The sequence below is a fragment of the Tachyglossus aculeatus genome, chromosome 1 (genome assembly GCF_015852505.1).
Source record: "Tachyglossus aculeatus isolate mTacAcu1 chromosome 1, mTacAcu1.pri, whole genome shotgun sequence".
Lineage (NCBI taxonomy): Eukaryota > Metazoa > Chordata > Mammalia > Monotremata > Tachyglossidae > Tachyglossus > Tachyglossus aculeatus.
Genome location: NC_052066.1, coordinates 71,673,757 through 71,695,394, shown reverse-complemented (window position 1 = coordinate 71,695,394; position 21,638 = coordinate 71,673,757). Strand labels below are relative to the sequence as shown.

Here is a 21,638-nt window from a genome sequence, read left to right as displayed (position 1 = left end):
CACATAGTAAGCACTTAACAAATACCACCGCCACCACGATTATGATTATTATTACTATTGTCTGGACCTCGGTTCCCTCCTCTATAACATAAGGATGAAGCTTGTGGGCCCCATCTGGGATAGCCTGTCTCTCCCCCAGCTCTTAGACCGTGCTGGGCACACAGTAAGCACTTAAATACCATCATCATCACGATTATTATGATTATTATTACTATTGTCTGGACCTCGGTTCCCTCCTCTGCAACATGAGGATGAAGCCTGTGGGCACCAGTTGGGACAGCCTGTCTCTTCCCCCAGCGCTTAGACCAGTGCTGGGCACATACTAAGCACTTAAATACCATCATCATCACGATTATTATGATTATTATTACTATTGTCTGGGCCTCGGTTCCCTCCTCCGTAACGTGAGGATGAAGCCTGTGGGCCCCACCTGGGACAGCCTGTTTCTCCCCCAGCGCTTAGAACAGTGCTGAGCACATAGTAAGCGCTTGATAAATGCCATTATTATTATTAACAAATATCATTATTATTATTGCTATTATTATTACTACTATTGTATCGTTATTATTATTATTACTACTGTCTGGGCCTTGGTTCCCTCCTCTGTAACATGAGGATGAAACTTGTGGGCCCCAGCTGGGACAGCCTGAGTCCCTTGTCTCCCGCCCCACCAGCACTTAGACCAGTGCTTGGCACACAGTAAGCACTTAACAAATACCACCGCCACCACGATTATGATTATTATCACTACTGTCTGGACCTCAGTTCCCTCCTTTATAACGGGAGGATGAAGCCTGTGGGCCCCAGCTGGGACAGCCTGTCTCTTCCCCCAGTGCTTAGACCAGTGCTGGGCACATAGTAAGCACTTAAATACCATCATCATCATGATTATTATGATTATTATTACTATTGTCTGGGCCTCGGTTCCCTCCTCCATAATGTCAGGATGAAGTCTGTGGGCCCCAGCTGGGACAGCCTGTCTCTCCCCCAGCGCTTAGACCAGTGCTGGGCACATAGTAAGCACTTAACAAATACCATCATCATCACGATTATTATGATTATTATTACTATTGTCTGGACCTCGGTTCCCTCCTCCATAGCGTGAGGGTGTAGCCTGTGGGCCCCAGCTGGGACAGCCTGTCTCTTCCCCCAGCGCTTAGTTGGGACAGCGCTTAGACCAGTGCTGGGCACATAGTAAGCACTTAAATACCACCATCACGATAAGTATGACTATTATTACTATTGTCTGGGCCTCGGTTCCCTCCTCTGTAACGTGAGGATGAACTGAAACCTGTGTGCCCCAGCTGGGACAGCCAGTCTCTCCCCCAGCGCTTAGACCAGTGCTGGGCACATAGTAAGCACTTAAATACTATCACCACTACAATTATGATTATTATTACTATTGTCTGGGCCTCAGTCCCCTCCACCGTAAAGTGAGGGTGAAGCCTGTGGGCCCCAGCTGTGGACAGCCTGTCTCTTCCCCCAGAGCTTAGTCCAGTGTGGGCCCCAGCTGCGACTGCGCTTAGACCAGTGCTGGGCACATAGTAAGCACTTAACAAAAACCATCATCATCACGATTATTATGATTATTAGTACTATTGTCTGGACCTCGGTTCCCTCCTCTATAACATAAGGATGAAGCCTGTGGGTCCCAGCTGGGACAGTCTGTCTCTCCCCCAGTGCTTAGACCAGTGCTGGGCACATAGTAAGCACTTAACCAATACCATCATCATCACGATTATTATGATTATTATTACTATTGTCTAGACCTCGGTTCCCTCCTCTATAAGGATGAAGCCTGTGGGCCCCAGCTGGGACAGCCTGTCTCTCCCCCAGAGCTTAGACCAGTGCTGGGCACATAGTAAGCACTTAATAAATACCATCATCATCACCATTATTATGATTATTATTACTACTGTCTGGACCTCAGTTCCCTCCTCTATAACGTGAGGATGAAGCCTGTGGGCCCCTGCTGGGACAGCCTGTCTGTCCCCCAGCACTTAGACCAATGCTGGGCACATAGTAAGCACCTAAACACTAACACCACTACAATTATGATTATCATTACTATTGTCTGGGCCTCAGTTCCCTCCTCCGTAACGTGAGGATGAAGCCTGTGGGCCCCAGCTGAGTGAGCCTGTCTCTTCCCCCAGCGCTTAGCCCAGTGTGGGCCCCAGCTGGGACAGCGCTTAGACCAGTGCTGGGCACATAGTAGGCACTTAACAAATACCATCATCACGATTATTATGATTATTATTACTATTGTCTGGACCTCGGTTCCCTCCTCCATAACGGGAGGATGTAGCCTGTGGGCCCCAGCTGGGACAGCCTGTCTCTTCCCCCAGCGCTTAGACCAGTGCTTGGCACATAGTAAGCACTTAAATACTATCACCACTACAATTATAATTATTATTACTATTGTCTGGGCCTCAGTCCCCTCCACCGTAAAGTGAGGGTGAAGCCTGTGGGCCCCAGCTGTGGACAGCCTGTCTCTCCCCCAGCGCTTAGACCAGTGCTGGACACATAGTAAGCACTTAAATACCATCATCACCACGATTATTATGATTATTATTACTATTGTCTGGACCTCGGTTCCCTCCTCTATAACATAAGGATGAAGCCTGTGGGCCCCAGCTGGGACAGCCTGTCTCTCCCCCAGAGCTTAGACCAGTGCTGGGCACATAGTAAGCACTTAATAAATACCATCATCATCACCATTATTATGATTATTATTACTACTGTCTGGACCTCAGTTCCCTCCTCTATAACGTGAGGATGAAGCCTGTGGGCCCCTGCTGGGACAGCCTGTCTGTCCCCCAGCACTTAGACCAATACTGGGCACATAGTAAGCACCTAAACACTAACACCACTACAATTATGATTATTATTACTATTGTCTGGGCCTCAGTTTCCTCCTTTGTAACGTGAGGATGAAGCCTGTGGGCCCCAGCTGAGTGAGCCTGTCTCTTCCCCCAGCGCTTAGCCCAGTGTGGGCCCCAGCTGGGACAGCGCTTAGACCAGTGCTGGGCACATAGTAGGCACTTAACAAATACCATCATCACGATTATTATGATTATTATTACTATTGTCTGGACCTCGGTTCCCTCCTCCATAACGGGAGGATGTAGCCTGTGGGCCCCAGCTGGGACAGCCTGTCTCTTCCCCCAGCGCTTAGACCAGTGCTGGGCACATAGTAAGCACTTAACAAATACCATCATCATCACGATCATTATGATTATTATTACTATTGTCTGGGCCTCGGTCCCCTCCTCTATAACGTGAGGATGAAGCCTGTGGGCCCCAGCTGGGACAGCCTGTCTCTTCCCCCAGCGCTTAGACCAGTGCTGGGCACATAGTAAGCACTTAAAGACTATCACCACTACAATTATGATTATTATTACTATTGTCTGGGCCTCGGTCCCCTCCTCCATAACGTGAGGATGAACCGAAGCCCCAGGTGGGACAGCCTGTCTCTTCCCCCAGCGCTTAGACCAGTGCTGGGCACGTAGTAAGCGCTCAGCCCCCACCCTGAGGGGATGACGATGATGATGATGACGACGACGACGACGGTCCTCGGTGGCCTCCTCGGGGGCCCCCGCCGGGCTGAGAACGCGCGATGGGTCCCGCGGCCTTCCCCTCGGCGCCCCGCCGCCAGGCCGCGCTCTCCCGTGGTCTCCCCGCCGCGGGCCTGAGGCGAGGGCCGGGCGTCGGGCTCAGGCGAGGCCGGGGCGGCGGCTGCGGCCTACGGCCGGGCGGGCCCCGGGGGAGGGCCGACGACGGGCTACCTGCGGTCCCGGACGGAGAGCCTCGCACAGCCCCGCTCGCTGCTCGGTTCCCCCACCACACAAGATGGCCGCCACGTCGGCACGCGCCGTCACCTGACCCGCCCCCCTCCCCGTCCTCATCCGGGTACCCTGACGGGAGGCCCCGCGGCGGGCCTTCCAAATCCAGTCAGGCGGGCCGTCTCGCAATCACAACAATGATCATCATAATCATCATCATGAGGGCATTTGTTAAGCGCTTACTATGTGCCAAGCCCCGTTCTAAGCGCTGGGGTAGCTACAAGGCGATCAGGTTGCCCCGCAGGGGGTCACCATCTTCATCCCCATTTCACAGTTGAGGTAACAGGCACAGAGAATAATGATGGCAGCTGTTAAGCGCTTACTATGTGCCAAGCCCCATTCTATAATAATAATAATGGCATTTATTAAGCGCTTACTATGTGCCAAGCCCCGTTCTAAGCGCTGGGGTAGCTACAAGGCGATCAGGTTGCCCCACTGGGGGCTCACTGTCTTCATCCCCATTTCACAGTTGAGGTAACAGTCACAGAGAATAATGATGGCAGCTGTTAAGCGCTTTCTATGTGCCAAGCCCTGTTCTATAATAATAATAATAATGGCATTTATTAAGCGCTTACTATGTGCCCAGGCCCGTTCTAAGTGCTGGGGTAGATAGAAGGCGATCGGGATGCCCCACTGGGGGCTCACCGTCCTCATCCCCATTTCACAGTTGAGGTAACAGGCACAGAGAATAAATGATGGCAGCTGTTAAGCGCTTACTTTGTGCCAAGCCCTGTTCTATAATAATAATAATAATGGCATTTATTAAGCACTTACTATGTGCCAAGCCCCGTTCTATGTGCTGGGGTAGATACAAGGCGATCGGGTTGTCCCATGGGGGGCTCACCGTCTTCATCCCCATTTCACAGTTGAGGTAACAGGCACAGAGAATAATGATGGCAGCTGTTAAGCGCTTACTATGTGCCAAGCCCTGTTCTACAATAATAATAATAATAATAATAATGGTATTTATTAGGCGCTTACTATGTGCCAAGCCCCATTCTAAGCGCTGGGGTAGATACAAGGCGATCAGGTTGCCCCACAGGGGGTCACCATCTTCATCCCCATTTCACAGTTGAGGTAACAGGCCCAGAGAATAATGATGGCAGCTGTTAAGCGCTTACTATATGCCAAGCCTTGTTTTATAATAATAATAATACTGGCATCTATTAAGCACTTACTACGTGCCAAGCCCCGTTCTATGTGCTGGGGTAGCTACAAGGCGATCAGGTTGCCCCACTGGGGGCTCACTGTCTTCATCCCCATTTCACAGTTGAGGTAACAGGCACAGAGAATAATGATGGCAGCTGTTAAGTGCTTACTATGTGCCAAGCCCCGTTCTATAATAATAATAATGGTATTTATTAAGTGCTTACTATGTGCCAAGGCCCGTTCTAAATGCTGGGGTAGCTACAAGGTGATCAGGTTGCCCCACAGTGGGGTCACCATCTTCATCCCCATTTCACAGTTGAGGTAACAGGCACAGAGAATAATGATGGCAGCTGTTAAGCGCTTACTATGTGCCAAGCCCTGTTCTATAATAATAATAATAATGGCATTTATTAAGCGCTAAGTGCCAAGGCCCTTTCTAAGTGCTGGGGTAGATACAAGGCGATCAGGTTGCCCCACTGGGGGCTCACTGTCTTCATCCCCATTTCACAGTTGAGGTAACAGGCACAGAGAATAAATGATGGCAGCTGTTAAGCGCTTACTATGTGCCAAGCCCTGTTCTATAATAATGATGGCATTTATTAAGTGCTTACTATGTGTCAAGCCCTGTTCTAAGCGCTGGGGCAGCTACAAGGGGATCAGGTTGCCCCACAGGGGGGTCACCATCTTCATCCCCATTTCATAGTTGAGGTAACAGGCACAGAGAACAATGATGGCAGCTGTTAAGCACTTACTATGTGCCAAGCCCTGTTCTATAATAATAATAATGATGGCATTTATTAAGTGCTTACTATGTGCCAAGGCCCGTTCTAAGCGCTGGGGTAGATACAAGGCGATTGGGTTGCCCTATGGGGTCTCACCGTCTTCATCCCCATTTCACAGTTGAGGTAACAGGCGCAGAGAATAATGATGGCAGCTGTTAAGCGCTTACTATGTGCCAAGCCCTGTTCTGTAATAATAATAATAATGATGATGACATTTATTAAGCGCTTACTATGTGCCGAGCCCTGTTCTATAATAATAATGGCATTTATTAAGAGCTTACTATGTGCCAAGCCCCATCTAAGTACTGGGGTAGCTACAAGGCGATCGGGTTGTCCCTCGGGGGGCTCACCGTCTTCATCCCCATTTCACAGTTGAGGTAACAGGCACAGAGAATAATGATGGCAGCTGTTCAGCGCTTACTATGTGCCAAGACCCGTTCTATAATGATAATAATAATGGCATTTATTAAGTGCTTACTATGTGCCAAGCCCCGTTCTAAGCACTGGGGTAGATACAAGGCGATCGGGGTGCCCCACGGGGGCTCACCGTCTTCATCCCCATTTCACAGTTGAGGTAACAGGCGCAGAGAATAATGATGGCAGCTGTTAAGCGCTTACTATGTGCCAAGCCCCATTCTATAATAATAATAATAATAATGGCATTTATTAAGCGCTTACTATGTGCCAAGGCCCATTCTAAGCACTGGGGTAGCTACAAGGCGATCAGTTTGCCCCACAGGGGGGGTCACCATCTTCATCCCCATTTCACAGTTGAAGTAACAGGCACAGAGAACAATGATGGCAGCTGTTAAGCGCTTACAAAGTGCCAAGCCCTGTTCTGTAATAATAATAATGATGGCATTTATTAAGCGCTTACTATGTGCCAAGGCCCGTTCTAAGCGCTGGGGTAGATACAAGGTAATCAGGCTGCCCCACGGGGGGCTCACCGTCTTCATCCCCATTTCACAGTTGAGGTAACAGGCACAGAGAATAATGATGGCAGCTGTTAAGCACTTACTATGTGCCAAGCCCTGTTCTATAATAATCATAATAATAATGGCATTTGCTAAGTGCTTACTATGTGCCAAGCCCTGTTCTATAATAATCATAATAATGGCATTTGTTATGCGCTTACTATGTGCCAAGTCCCGTTCTAAGCACTGGGGTAGATACAAGGCGATCAGGTTGCCCCACAGGGGGTCACCATCTTCATCCCCATTTCACAGTTGAGGTAACAGGCACGGAGAATAATGATGGCAGCTGTTAAGCGCTTACTATGTGCCAAGCCCTGTTCTATAATAATCATAATGGCATTTACTAAGCGCTTACTATGTGCCAAGGCCCGTTCTAAGCACTGGGGTAGATACAAGGCGATCCGGTTGCCCCACGGGGGGCTTATTGTCTTCATCCCCATTTCACAGTTGAGGTAACATGCACAGAGAATAATGATGGCAGCTGTTAAGCACTTACTATGTGCCAAGCCCTGTTCTATAATAATCATAATAATGGCATTTATTAAGCGCTTACTATGTGCCAAGCCCTGTTCTAAGCGCTGGGGTAGCTACAAGGCGATCAGGTTGCCCCACTGGGGGTCACCATCTTCATCCCCATTTCACAGTTGAGGTAACAGGCACAGAGAATAATGATGGCAGCTGTTAAGCGCTTACTATGTGCCAAGCCCAGTTCTATAATAATAATGGCATTTATTAAGCGCTTACCATGTGTCAAGCCCCATTCTAAGCGCTGGGGTAGATACAAGGCAATCAGGTTGCCCCACAGGGGGGTCACCATCTTCATCCCCATTTCACAGTTGAGGTAACAGGCACAGGGAATAATGATGGCAGCTGCTAAGCGCTTACTATGTGCCAAGCCCTGTTCTATAATAATAATAATAATGGCATTTATTAAGCACTTACTATGTTCCAAGGCCCGTTCTAAGTGCTGGGGTAGATACAAGGCAATCGGATTGCCCCACTGGGGGCTCATCGTCTTCATCCCCATTTCACAGTTGAGGTAACAGGCACAGAGAATAATGATGGCAGCTGTTAAGCGCTTACTATGTGCCATGCCCTGTTCTATAATAATAATGGCATTTATTAAGCGCTTACTATGTGTCAAGCCCCATTCTAAGCAATGGGGTAGATACAAGGCAATCAGGTTGCCCCACAGGGGGGGTCACCATCTTCATCCCCATTTCACAGTTGAGGTAACAGGCACAGGGAATAATGACGGCAGCTGCTAAGCGCTTACTATGTGCCAAGCTCTGTTCTATAATAATAATAATAATGGCATTTATTAAGCACTTACTATGTTCCAAGCCCCGTTCTAAGTGCTGGGGTAGATACAAGGCAATCGGATTGCCCCACTGGGGGCTCATCGTCTTCATCCCCATTTCACAGTTGAGGTAACAGGCACAGAGAATAATGATGGCAGCTGTTAAGCACTTACTATGTGCCAAGCCCTGTTCTATAATAATAATAATGGCATTTATTAATCGCTTACTATGTGTCAAGCCCCATTCTAAGCGCTGGGGTAGATATAAGGCGATCAGGTTGCCCCACAGGGGCGTCATCATCTTCATCCCCATTTCACAGTTGAGGTAACAGGCACAGAGAATAATGATGGCAGCTGTTAAGCACTTACTATGTGCCAAGCCCTGTTCTATAATAATAATAATAATGACATTTATTAAGCGCTTACTTTGTGCCAAGGCCCGTTCTAAGCGCTGGGGTAGCTACGAGGAGATCAGGTTGCCCCACAGGGGGGTCACCATCTTCATCCTCATTTCACAGTTGAGGTAACAGGCACAGAGAATAATGATGGCAGCTGTTAAGTGCTTAGTTAAGTGCCAAGCCTTGTTCTATAATAATAATAATAATGGCATTTATTAAGCGCTTACTATGTGCCAAGCCCCATTCTAAACGCTGGGGTAGATACAAGGCGATCGGGTTGTCCCACGGTGGGCTCACCGTCTTCATCCCCATTTCACAGTTGAGGTAACAGGCACAGAGAATAATGATGGCAGCTGTTACGCGCTTACTATGTGCCAAGCCCTGTTCTGTAATAACAATAATAATGATGATGACATTTATTAAGCACTTACTATGTGCCAAGCCTCGTTCTAAGCACTGGGGTAAATACAAGGCGTTCAGGTTGCCCCACTGGGGGCTCACTGTCTTCATCCCCATTTCACAGTTGAGGTAACAGGCACAGAGAATAATGATGGCAGCTGTTGAGTGCTTACTATGTGCCAAGCCCTGTTCTATAATAATCATAATAATGGCATTTGTTAAGTGCTTACTATGTGTCAAGCCCCGTTCTATGTGCTGGGGTAGCTACAAGGCGATCAGGTTGTCCCACAGTGGGGTCACCATCTTCATCCCCATTTCACAGTTGAGGTAACAGGCACAGAGAATAATGATGGCAGCTGTTAAGCGCTTACTATGTGCCAAGCCCTGTTCTATAATAATAATAATGGCATTTATTAAGCGCTTACTATGTGCCAAGCCCCGTTCTAAGCGCTGGGGTAGCCACAAGACGATCAGGTTGCCTCACTGGGGGCTCATTGTCTTCATCCCCATTTCACAGTTGAGGTAACAGACCCAGAGAATAATGATGGCAGCTGTTAAGCGCTTACTATGTGCCAAGCTCCGTTCTATAATAATAATAATAATGGCATTTATTAAGTGCTTACTGTGTGTCAAGCCCCGTTCTAAGCGCTGGGGTAGATACAAGGCGATCAGGTTGTCCCACGGGGGGCTCACCGTCTTCATCCTCATTTCACAGTTGAGGTAACAGGCACAGAGAATAATGATGGCAGCTGTTAAGTGCTTACTTTGTGCCAAGCCCTGTTCTATAATAATAATAATAATAATAATAATAATAATAATAATAATGGCATTTGTTAAGCGCTTACTACGTGTCAAGCCCTGTTCTATGCGCTGGGGTAGCTACAAGGCGATCATGTTGCCCCACTGGGGGCTCACTGTCTTCATCCCCATTTCACAGTTGCGGTAACAGGCACAGAGAATAATGATGGCAGCTGTTAAGCGGTTACTATGTCCCAAGCCCTGTTCTATAATAATAATAATAATGGCATTTGTTAAACGCTTACTATGTGCCAAACCCCGTTCTATAATAATAATAATGGCATTTATTAAGCGCTTACTATGTGCCAAGCCCCATTCTAAGCACTGGGGTAAATACAAGGTGATCGGGTTGCCCCACTGGGGGCTCACCGTCCTCATCCCCATTTCACAGTTGAGGTAACAGGCACAGAGAATAATGATGGCAGCTATTAAGCGCTTACTATGCGCCAAGCCCTGTTCTATAATAATAATAATAATGGCATTTATTAAGCGCTTACTATGTGTCAAGCCCAGTTCTAAGTGCTGGGGTAGATACAAGGCGAGCAGGTTGTCCCACGGGGGGCTCACCGTCCTCATCCCCATTTTACAGTTGAGGTAACAGGCACAGAGAATAATGATGGCAGCTGTTAAGCGCTTACTATGTGCCAAGCCCTGTTCTATAATAATAATAATAATAATAATGATGATGGAATTTATTAAGCACTTATTATGTGTCAAGCCCCGTTCTAAGTGCTGGGGTAGATACAAGACGATCAGGTTGCCCCGCGGGGGGCTCACTGTCTTCATCCCCATTTCACAGTTGAGGTAACAGGCACAGAGAATAATGATGGCAGCTGTTAAGCGCTTACTGTGTGCCAAGCCCTGTTCTATAATAATAATAATAATAATGATGATGGAATTTATTAAGCACTTACTATGTGCCAAGCCCCGTTCTAAGCACTGGGGTAGATACAAGGTGATCAGATTGTCCCATGGTGGGCTTACCGTCTTCATCCCCATTTCACAGTTGAGGTAACAGGCACAGAGAATAATGATGGCAGTTGTTAAGCACTTACTATGTGCCAAGCCCTGTTCTAAGCGCTGGGATAGATATAGAGTAATCAGGTTGTCCCAGATGGGGCACACAGTCTTCATCCCCATGTTACGGATGAGGGAACTGAGGCCCAGAGAATAATAATAATAATGACATTTGCTAATCATCCCCACCTTACAGTTCATAATAACAATAATCATAATAATGATGGCATTTGTTAAGTGCTTACTATGTGCCAAGCCCCGTTCTAAGCGCTGGGGTAGACACAAGGTGATCAGGTTGCCCCACGGGGAGCTCACCATCTTCATCCCCATTTCACAGTTGAGGTAACAGGCACAGAGAATAATGAGGGCAGCTGTTAAGCGCTTACTATGTGCCAAGCCCTGTTCTAACCGCTGGGACACAAGGTGATCACGTTGTCCCAGGGGTGCCTCACCCACCGTCTTCATCCCTATTTCACAGTTCACAATAACAATAATAATGATTTGAGGTAACAGGCACAGAGAATAATAATAATGATGGCATTTGTTAAGCGCTTACTATGTGCCAAGCCCTATTCTAAGCGCTGGGATAGATACAGGGTAATCAGGTTGTCCCCCGTGGGGCTCACAATCTTCATCCCCATTTCACAGTTCATAATAACAGTGATAATGATTTGAGGTAACAGGCACAGAGAATAATAATAATAATGATGGCATTTGTTAAGCGCATACTATGTGTCAAGCCCTGTTCTAAGCATTGGGATACAAGGTGATCAGGTTGTCCCACGTAGGGCTCACAGTCTTCATCCCCATTTCACAGCTCATAATAACAATCATAATAATAATAATGGTATTTGTTAAGCGCTTACTATGTGCGAAGCCCTGTTCTAAGCGCTGGGATACAAGGTGATCAGGTTGCCCCATAGAGGGCTCACAGTCTTCATCCCCGTTTCACAGTTCATAATAACAACAATAATAATAATAATGATGGCATTTGTTAAGCACTTACTATGTGCCAAGCCCTGTTCTAAGCGCTGGGACACAAGGTGATCAGGTTGTCCCACGGGGGGGGGCTCACCGTCTTCATCCCCATTTCATAATTCATAATAACAGTAATAATAATAATTATTTGAGGTAAAAGGCACAGAGAATAATAATGATGATGGCATTTGTTAAGCACTTACTATGTGCCAAGCCCTGTTCTATAATAATAATAATAATGATGGCATTTGTTAAGCACTTACTATGTGCCAAGCCCTGTTCTAAGCTCTGGGATACAGGGTGATCAGGTTGTCCCACGTAGGGCTCACAGTCTTCATCCCCATTTCACCATTCATAATAACAATAATAATAATAATGATGGCATTTGTTAAGCTCTTATTATGTGCCAAGCCCTGTTCTAAGCGCTGGGACACAAGGTGATCAAGTTGTCCCACGGGGGGCTCCCCGCCTTCATCCCATTTCACAGTTCATAATAACAGTAATAATAATAATGATTTGAGGTAAAAGGCACAGAGAATAATAATGATGATGGTATTTGTTAAGCGCTTACTATGTGCCAAACCCTGTTCTACAATAATTATAATAATGATGGCATTTGTTAAGTGCTTACTATGTGCCAAGCCCTGTTCTATAATAATAATGATGATGATGGCATTTGTTAAGTGCTTACTATGTGCCAAGCCCTGTTCTAAGTGCTGGAGAGGTTACAAGGTGATCAGGTTGTCCCATGGGGGGCTCACAGTCTTAATCCCCATTTTCCAGATGAGGGAACTGAGGCCCAGAGAAGTGAAGTGACTGGCCCAAAGTCACACAGTTGACAATTGGCGGAGTCAGGATTTGAACCTATGCCCTCTGACTCCAAAGCCGGGGCTCTTTCCCCTGACACACGATGGCATTTGTTAAACGTTTACTATGTGTCAAGCCCTGTTCTAAGCGCTGGGACACAAGGTGATCAGGTTATCCCACGGGGGGCTTACCGTCTTCATCCCCATTTCACAGTTCATAATAACCATAATAATAATAATGATTTGAGGTAAAAGGCACAGAGAATGATAATAGTAATGGCATTTGTTAAGTGCTTACTATGTGCCAAGCCCCGTTCTAAGCTCTGGGATACAAGGTGATCAGATTGTCCCACGTAGGGCTCAAAGTCTTCATCCCCATTTCACAGCTCATAATAACAATAATGATAATAATGCTGGCATTTGTTAAGCGCTTATTATGTGCCACTTCCTGTTCTAAGCGCTGGGATACAAGGTGATCAGGTTGTCCCACGTAGGGCTCAAAGCCTTCATCCCCATTTCACAGCTCATAATAACAATAATGATGGTATTTTTTAAGCGCTTACTATGTGCCAATCCCTGTTCTAAGCGCTGGGATACATAAAGGGCGATCAGGTTGTCCCACGTGGGGCGCACAGTCTTCATTCCCATCTTACAGATGAGGGAACTGAGGCCCAGAGAATAATAATAAATAATGATAGTACTTGTTATGCTCTGCACACAGGAAGCGCTCAATAAATATGATTGAATGAATGAATGAATGTTAAGCGCTTACTATGTGCCAAGCCCTGTTCTAAGCGCTGGGATTCAAGATGATCAGGTTGTCCCACGTGGGGCTCACTGTCTTGATCCCCATTTCACAGTTGAGGTAACAGGCACAGAGAATAATAATAATGATGGTATTTGTTAAGCGCTATGTGCCAAGCCCTGTTCTATAATAATAAAAATAATAATAATGGCATTTATTAAGCGCTTACTATGTGCAAAGCACTGTTCTAAGTGCTGGGGAGGATACACGGTGATCAGGTTGTCCCACTTGGGGCTCACAGTCTTAATCCCCAATTTATCAATGAGGTAACTGAGGCCCAGAGAAGTGAAGTGACTTGCCCAAAGTCACACAGCTGAAAATTGGCGGAGCCGGGATTTGAACCCATGACCTCTGACTCACAAGCCCGGGCTCTTTCCACTGAGCCACGCTGCTTCTCTTCTAAGCGTTGGGATAGATACAGGGTAATCAATCAATCAATCGTATTTATTGAGCGCTTACTGTGTGCAGAGCACTGTACTAAGCGCTTGGGAAGTACAAGTTGGCAACATATAGGTGTCCCACTGAGGGCTCACAGTCTTCACCCCCATTTCACAGTTCATAATAACAACAATAATGATTTTAGGTAATAGGCACAGAGAATAATAATAATGATGTCATTTGTTAAGCGCTTACTGTGTGCCGAGCCCTGTTCTAAGCGCTGGGATAGATACGGGGTAATCAGGTTGTCCCATGTGGGGCTCACAGTCTTCATCCCCATGATATAGATGAGGGAACTGAGGCCCAGAGAATAATAATAAATAATGATGGCATTTGTTAATCATCCCCACTTCACAGTTCACAATAACAATAATAATAATAATAATGGCATTTGTTAAGCACTTTCTATGTGCCAAGCCCTGTTCTAAGCGCTGGGATACAAGGTGATAAGGTTGTCCCATGTGGGGCTCACAGTCTTCATGCCCATTTCACAGTTGAGGTAACAGGCACAGAGAATGATAATAATGATGGCATTTATTAAGCACTTACTATGCAGGCTTAGTGAGCCACGTGGGGCTCACAGGCTTCATCCCCATGTTACAGATGAGGGAACTGAGGCCCCAAGAATAATAATGAATAATGATGGTATTTGTTAAGCGCTTACTATGTGCCAATCCCTGTTCTAAGCGCTGGGATACAAGGTGATCAGGTTGTCCCACGTGGGGCTCACAGTCTTCATCCCCATTTGACAGATGAGGGAACTGAGGCACTGAGAAGGGAAAGGATTTGCCCAAAGTCACACAGCTGACACGTGGCGGAGCCAGAATTTGAACCCATGACCTCTGACTCCCAAGCCCAGGCTCTTTCCACTGAGCCACGGTGCTTCTCAATCATTCGGTCAATCGTATTTATTGAGTGCTTTCGTGAGCAGAGCACTGGACTAAGCGCTTGGGAAGTACAAGTCGGCAACATATACAGACGGTCCCTACCCAACAACGGGCTCACCGTACGGATTCATTCATTCAATCATATTTATTGATTGAGCGCTTACTATGAGGCCTTCCAAGTTCAGTCATTCACTATTATTAATAATAAAAATAATTCATTCATTCAATCGTATTTATTGAGCACTTACTGATTCATTCAATCCTTCCTTCCTCTCCTGATTCATCCTTCCTTCCTCTCCCCCTCGTCCCCCTCTCCATCCCCCCATCTTACCTCCTTCCCTTCCCCACAGCACCTGTATATATGTATATATGGTTGTACATATTTATTACTCTATTGATTTATTTATTTATTTAGCTTACTTGTACATTTCTATCCTATTTATTTTATTTTGTTGGTATGTTTGGTTCTGTTCTCTGTCTCCCCCTTTTAGACTGTGAGCCCACTGTTGGGTAGGGACTGTCTCTATGTGTTGCCAATTTGTACTTCCCAAGCGCTTAGTACAGTGCTCTGCACATAGTAAGCGCTCAATAAATACGATTGATTGATTGATTGATTGATTCGATTAAATTTATTTATTGAGCGCTTACTATGAGGCCTTCCAAATTCAGTCACTCATTATTAATAATAATAATAATTCATTCATTCAATCGTATTCATTGACTGAGTGCTTACTATGAGGCCTTCCAAGTTCAGTCATTCATTATTATTAATAATAATAATAATAATTCATTCATTCAATTGTATTTATTGAGCACTTACTGATTCATTCATTCAATCGAATTTATTTATTGAGCGCTTACTATGAGGCCTTCCAAATTCAGTCACTCATTATTAATAATAATAATTCATTCATTCAATCATATTTATTGACTGAGCGCTTACTATGAGGCCTTCCAAATTCAGTCATTCATTATTACTAACAATAATTATTCATTCATTCAATCGTATTTATTGAGCGCTTACTGTGTGCAGAGCACTGTACTAAGCGCTTGGGAAATACAAGTCGGCAACATAAAGAGACGGTCCCTACCCCACAATGGGCTCACAGTCTAGAAGGGGGAGACAGACAACAAAATAAAACAAGTAGATAGGCGTAAATAGCATCAAAATAGATGAATAGAATTATAACTATGTACACATTATTAATAAAATCAAAATAGATAAATAGAATTATAGATTCATTCACTCATTCAATCGTATTTATTGAGCGCTTACTGTGTGCAGAGCACTGTACTAAGCGCTTGGAAAGTACAGTTTGCAACAGAGACAATCCCTACCCAACAACGGGCTCACAGTCTAGAAGGGGGAGGCAGACAACAAAACAAAACATGTGGATTGGAGTCAATACCATCAGAATAGATATAAAATTAGAGCTATAAACACATCATTAATAAAATAGAGTAAAAAATATGTACAAATATACACCAGTGCTGTGGGGAGGGGAAGAGGGGAGGGCAGAGGGAGGGAGTGGGGGTGATGGGGAAGGGAGGAGGAGCAGAGGATAATGGGGGCGTTTCCGGTCAGCCTCAATCAATCAGTCAATCAATCAATCGTATTTATTGAGCGCTTACAGTGTGCAGAACACTGTACTAAGCGCTTGGGAAGTACAAGTTGGCAACATATAGAGACAGTCTCTACTCAACAGTGGGCTCACAGTCTAAAAGGGGGAGACAGAGAACAAAACCAAGCATACTAACAAAATAAAATAAATAGAATAGATATGTACAAGTAAAATAAATAGAGTAATAAATATGTACAAACATATATACATATATACAGGTGCTGGGGGGAAGGGAAGGAGGTAAGATGGGGGGGATGGAGAGGGGGATGAGGGGGAGAGGAAGAAAGGGGCTCAGTCTGGGACTGACTGACCTCAGTCATGGGTAGGGACCATCTCTATATGTTGCCAACTTGGACTTCCCAAGCGCTTAGTACAGTGCTCTGCACACAGTAAGAGCTCAATATATACGATTGAATGAATGAATGAATCTGTCAGCATCCGGCCATTAATTTTGTCCCTCAGTCAGGTCATCAGCGCCGTTTCTTGAGCAACGTGAGCAGCAGCGTGGTTTAGTGGAAAAAGCACGGGCTCGAGAGTCGAAGGATCTCGATTCTAATCCTGCCTTCACCACTTGTCTGCTGTGTGACCTTGGGCAAGACACTTCACTTCTCTGGGCCTCAGTTACCTCATCTATAAAATGGAGATTAAAAGTGTGAACCCCGCATGGGACAACCTGATTCCCTGTATCTACCCCAGCACATAGAACAGTTCTTGGCCTATAGTAAGCGCTTAACAATACCATCATTATTACTATTATTGTATCTACTCCAGAGCTTAGAACAGTGCTTGGCCCATAGTAAGAGCTTAGCAGTATCATTATTATTATTATTATTATTATTATTATTATTATTATTATTATTATTATATCTACCCTATCGCTTAGAACAATGTTTGACCCATAGTAAGCGCTTAACAAATGCCATCATTATTGTTGTTATTATTGTATCTACCCCAGTGCTTAAAACGATGTTTGGCCCATAGTAAACACTTAACGAATACCATAATAGTTATTATTATTAGTATTAGTATTATTATTATGGAGCACCTACTGGGTGCAGAGCATTCCAGAGACACCAGCATTGCTGCCAGAGTTCGACCCCTGAACGTGATTTTACCAGTGAATAAAATGAAAAATCACTGACTTTCAAAAAAATTGACTGATATAATTGCATATCATTTGTACATATTTATTACTCTATTAATATTATTAATTATGTGCATATATATATATAATCCTATTTATCTATTTTGAAACACCTTACTTGTTTTGTTTTGTTGTCTGTCTCCCCCCCTTCTAGACTGTGAGCCCATTATTGGGTAGGGATTGCCTCTATCTGTTGCCAAATTATACTTTCCAAGCACTTAGTCCAGTGCTCTGCACACAGGAAGCGTTCACTAAATACGACTGAATGAACTGGACATCTGGTTCTCTCCCAATCTTTAAAGCCTTAATAAAATCGCAATTCCTGAAAGTCTTCCCATACTACTTGCTCAACACCCCACTCTCCCTCCTGCATCGTTTTGTAATTGAGTTGGTACCCCTAAGCAGCGCATGGCTCCATGGATAGAGCCCGACCTTGGGAGTTAGATGGAGAGAAGCAGCGTGGCTCAGTGGAAAGAGCACGGGCTTTGGAGTCAGAGGTCATGGGTTCGAATTCCAACTCCGCCACATGTCTGCTGTGTGATCTTGGGCAAGTCACTTCACTTCTCTGGGCCTCAGTTACCTCATCTGTAAAATGGGGATTAAGACTGTGAGCCCCACGTGGGACAACCTGATCAGCCTGTATCCTCCCCAGCGCTTAGAACAGTGCTCTGCACATAGTAAGCACTTAACAAATGCCAATAATAATAATAATTATTATTATTATCTGGGTTCTAATGGCGGCCCCATCACTTTTAGACTGTGAGCCCACTGTTGGGTAGGGACTGTCCCTATATGTTGCCAACTTGTACTTCCCAAGCGCTTGGTACAGTGCTCTGCACACAGTAAGCACTCAATAAATACGATTGATTGATTGATTTTCTGCTTGGGTAACCTTAGGCAAATCACTCCATTCCTCTGAGTCTCAGTTACCTCATCTGGAAAATGGACATTAAGACTGCGAGCCCCTTGTGGGACATGGACTGTGTTTGACCTGATTAAATTCTATCTTCCCCAGCACACACTTCAGTGCCCGGCACATAGGAAGCACTTAAATACCATTAAAAAAAAGGTACTCACTCCACTTCCCAACCTCATGGCACTTCATTCATTCTTGCATTCAATCATATTTATTGAGCGCTTACTGTGTGCAGAGCACTGTACTAAGCACTTGGGAAGTACAAGTCAGTAACATATAGAGACAGTCCCTACCCAACAATGGGCTCACAGTCTAGAAGGGGGAGACACAACAAAACAAAACATTCTAGATTGTGAGCCCACTGTTGGGTAGGGACCGTCTCTATATGTTGCCACCTTGTACTTCCCAAGCGCTTAGTACAGTGCTCTGCACACAGTAAGTGCTCAATAACTACAATTGATTGATTGATTGATTGATGTAGACAAGTGAATGTCTTTATATTTGGGCACTTCCCCTTTGTGTAATGAAATGCCTACCTCCTCCATGAGATTGTAAGATCCTTGAGGATAAGGATCTATAGGAAGCAGCATGGCTCAGTGGAAAGAACACGAGCCTGAGAGTCAGAGGTCATGGGTTCTAATCCCGGCTCCGCCACTCGTCAGCTGTGTGACTTTGGGCAAGTCACTTCATTTCTCTGGGCCTCAGTTACCTCATCTGGAAAATGGGGATGAAGCTTGTGAGCCCCACGTGGGACAACCTGCTTACCTTGTATCTACCACAGCGCCTAGAACAGTGCTTGGCACATGGTAAGCGTTTAACAAATACCTTCGTTATTATTATTATTACCTCAGCACTTAGAACAGTGCTTGGCACATGGTAAGCGCTTAACAAATACCTTCATTATTATTATTATTATTATTATTACCTCAGCACTTAGAACAGTGCTTGGCACATAGTAAGCGCTTAACAAATGCCATCATTATTATTATGTCTATTTATCGTACTCTCTCAAGCGCTTAGAGTAAGCTTTCAGTCTATCAATCAATGGTATTAACTGAGCGCTTACTGTGTGCAGAATACTGTATTAAGCTCTTGATTATTGAGAGAAGCAGCGTGGCTCAGTGGCAAGAGCACGGGCTTTGGAGTCAGAGGTCATGGGTTCGAATGCCGTCTACTTCTAGACTGTGAGCCCACTGTTGGGTAGGGACCGTCTCTATATGTTGCCAAGCGCTTAGTACAGCACACAGTAATCGCTCAATAAATACAATTGAATGAATTAATGAATGAATCCCGGCTCCGCCACATGTCTGCTGTGTGACCTTGGGCAAGTCACTTAACTTCTCTGAGCCTCAGTTCCCTCATCTGTAAAATGGGGATTAAGACTGTGAGCCCCACGTGGGACAACCTGATCACCTTGTATCCTCCCCAGCGCTTAGAACAGTGCTTTGCACAGAGTAAGCACTTAACAAATGCCATCGTTATTAAGTGCTTGGGAGGGTATAATGCAAAAGACTCGGTAGACACATTCCCTAACCACGAGTTTACAGTCTAAAGGACTCAAAATACATTATTCATTGACTAATTGATTGATCGAGGCAGCTATTTGGCCCCAGCTAAGAAATGCAGAGTGCTGTGCAAACAGGGCTAGAGGTCTACAGGACATACAAGCCCAGGTGCAGGGCCACCAAAGGACATAAAGGGCAACTAGAAATGTCTAAAAACCACAACTTCCCCTTCCCTCCCTCCTAAAAGTCTGAGGAAGCAGCGTGGCTCAGTGGAAAGAGCATGGGCTCTGGAGTCAGAGGTCATGGGTTCAAATCCCAGCTCCGCCAATTGTCAGCTGTGTGACTTTGGGCAAGTCACTTCACTTCTCTGGGCCTCAGTTACCTCATCTGTAAAATTGGGATTAAGACTGTGAGCCCCCCATGGGATCATCTTGTAACCTCCCCAGCGCTTAGAACAGTGCTTTGCACATAGTAAGCACTTAATAAATGCCATCATTATTATTATTATTACTGCTGCATCACCTTTTCAGTTTCTCTGGCAGGCTCCTCCCTAACAGTTGGGTAGGGACCGTCCCTGTATGTTGCCAACTTGTACTTCCCAAGTGCTTAGTCCATCATCATCATCATCAATCGTATTTATTGAGCGCTTACTATGTGCAGAGCACTGTACTAAGCGCTTGGGAAGTACAAATTGGCAACATATACAGACAGTCCAGTGCTTTGCACACAGTAAGCGCTCAATAAATACGATTGAATGAATGAATGAATTTGGGTGTCCTTCAAGGCTCAGTTCTAGATCTCCTTCTATTCTTCATCTCTACCCACTCCCTTGGAGAACTCATTTGCTCCCATGGCTTCAACTACCACATCTATACAGATGATTCCCAAATCTACATCTCCAGCCCTGACCTTTCTCCTTCCTTGCAGTCTCACATTTATTTAATAGCATTTGTTTAGCACTTAATATGTGCCAAGCAGTGAGGAAGATACAAATTTATCAGGTTGAACACAGTCCCCGTCCCACATCGGGCTCACAGTTTCAAGCCCCATTTTACAGATGAGCTAACTGAGGCACTGAGAAGTTAAGCGACTTGCCCCAGGTGAAACGGCAGAAAAGGGGAAGAGCCAGGATTAGAATCCATGTCCTTCTGACTCCGGGGCCCGTGCTCTCTCCACTGGGCCATGCTGCTTCTCGTGCTTCTCTGCATTTCCTCCTGTCTTCAGGATGCTTCTACCTTGGTGTCCTGCCGTCACCTCAAACTAAACTTGTCCGAAACAGTACTTCTGTATCAAACCCTGTCCTCTCCCTGTCTTCCTATCACTGTAGACAAGACCACTATCCTCCCTATTTCACAAACCTGTCGCCTTGGTGTTATCCTCAATCAATCAATCAATCGTATTAATTGAGCGCTTACTACGTGCAGAGCACTGTACTGAGCGCTTGGGAAGTACAAGTTGGCAACATATAGAGATAGTCCCTACCCAACAGTGGGCTCACAGTCTAAAAGACTGTTTCCTCTGTTATCCTCGACTCATCTCTCTCATTTCTCCTTACATACATTTCATTACATACATACATACATTTCAGCGCTTAGAACAGTGCTTTGCACATAGTAAGCGCTTAATAAATGCCATCATATCCTCAATCTGTCACCAAATCCTACCTTCACAATTGCTAAAATCTACCCTTTCCTCACCGTCCCAACGGCTACCATGCTGATCCAAGCACTTATCCTATCCTGCCTTGATTACTGCATCTGCCTCCTCACCGACCTCCCGGCTTCCTGGCTCTCCCCACTCCAGTCCAGTCCATTTTTTAAACAAAAATGTTCAGTCCATGTCTCCCCACTCCTCAAGAACCTGAGCCCATTGTTGGGT

At 45.4% G+C, this 21,638-nt stretch overlaps 1 protein-coding gene across 5 annotated transcripts in view; it reads right to left on the bottom strand.

Moving 5' to 3' along the window:
• The window catches only part of GIGYF2 (GRB10 interacting GYF protein 2), a 164,054-nt gene that overhangs the window by 136,056 nt on the left and 6,360 nt on the right, over window positions 1-21,638 (bottom strand). For 2 of the 5 annotated variants that reach the window (XM_038755171.1, XM_038754905.1), the window contains exon 1: window positions 3,786-3,841. The exons of 2 other annotated variants lie outside the window; for them this stretch is intronic. The gene's annotated coding sequence lies outside the window, so the exon portion shown is untranslated. Of the gene's footprint in view, window positions 1-3,785; window positions 3,842-21,638 lie in introns of those variants that run through there. One more of the 5 variants, XM_038754903.1, reaches the window with a different exon arrangement.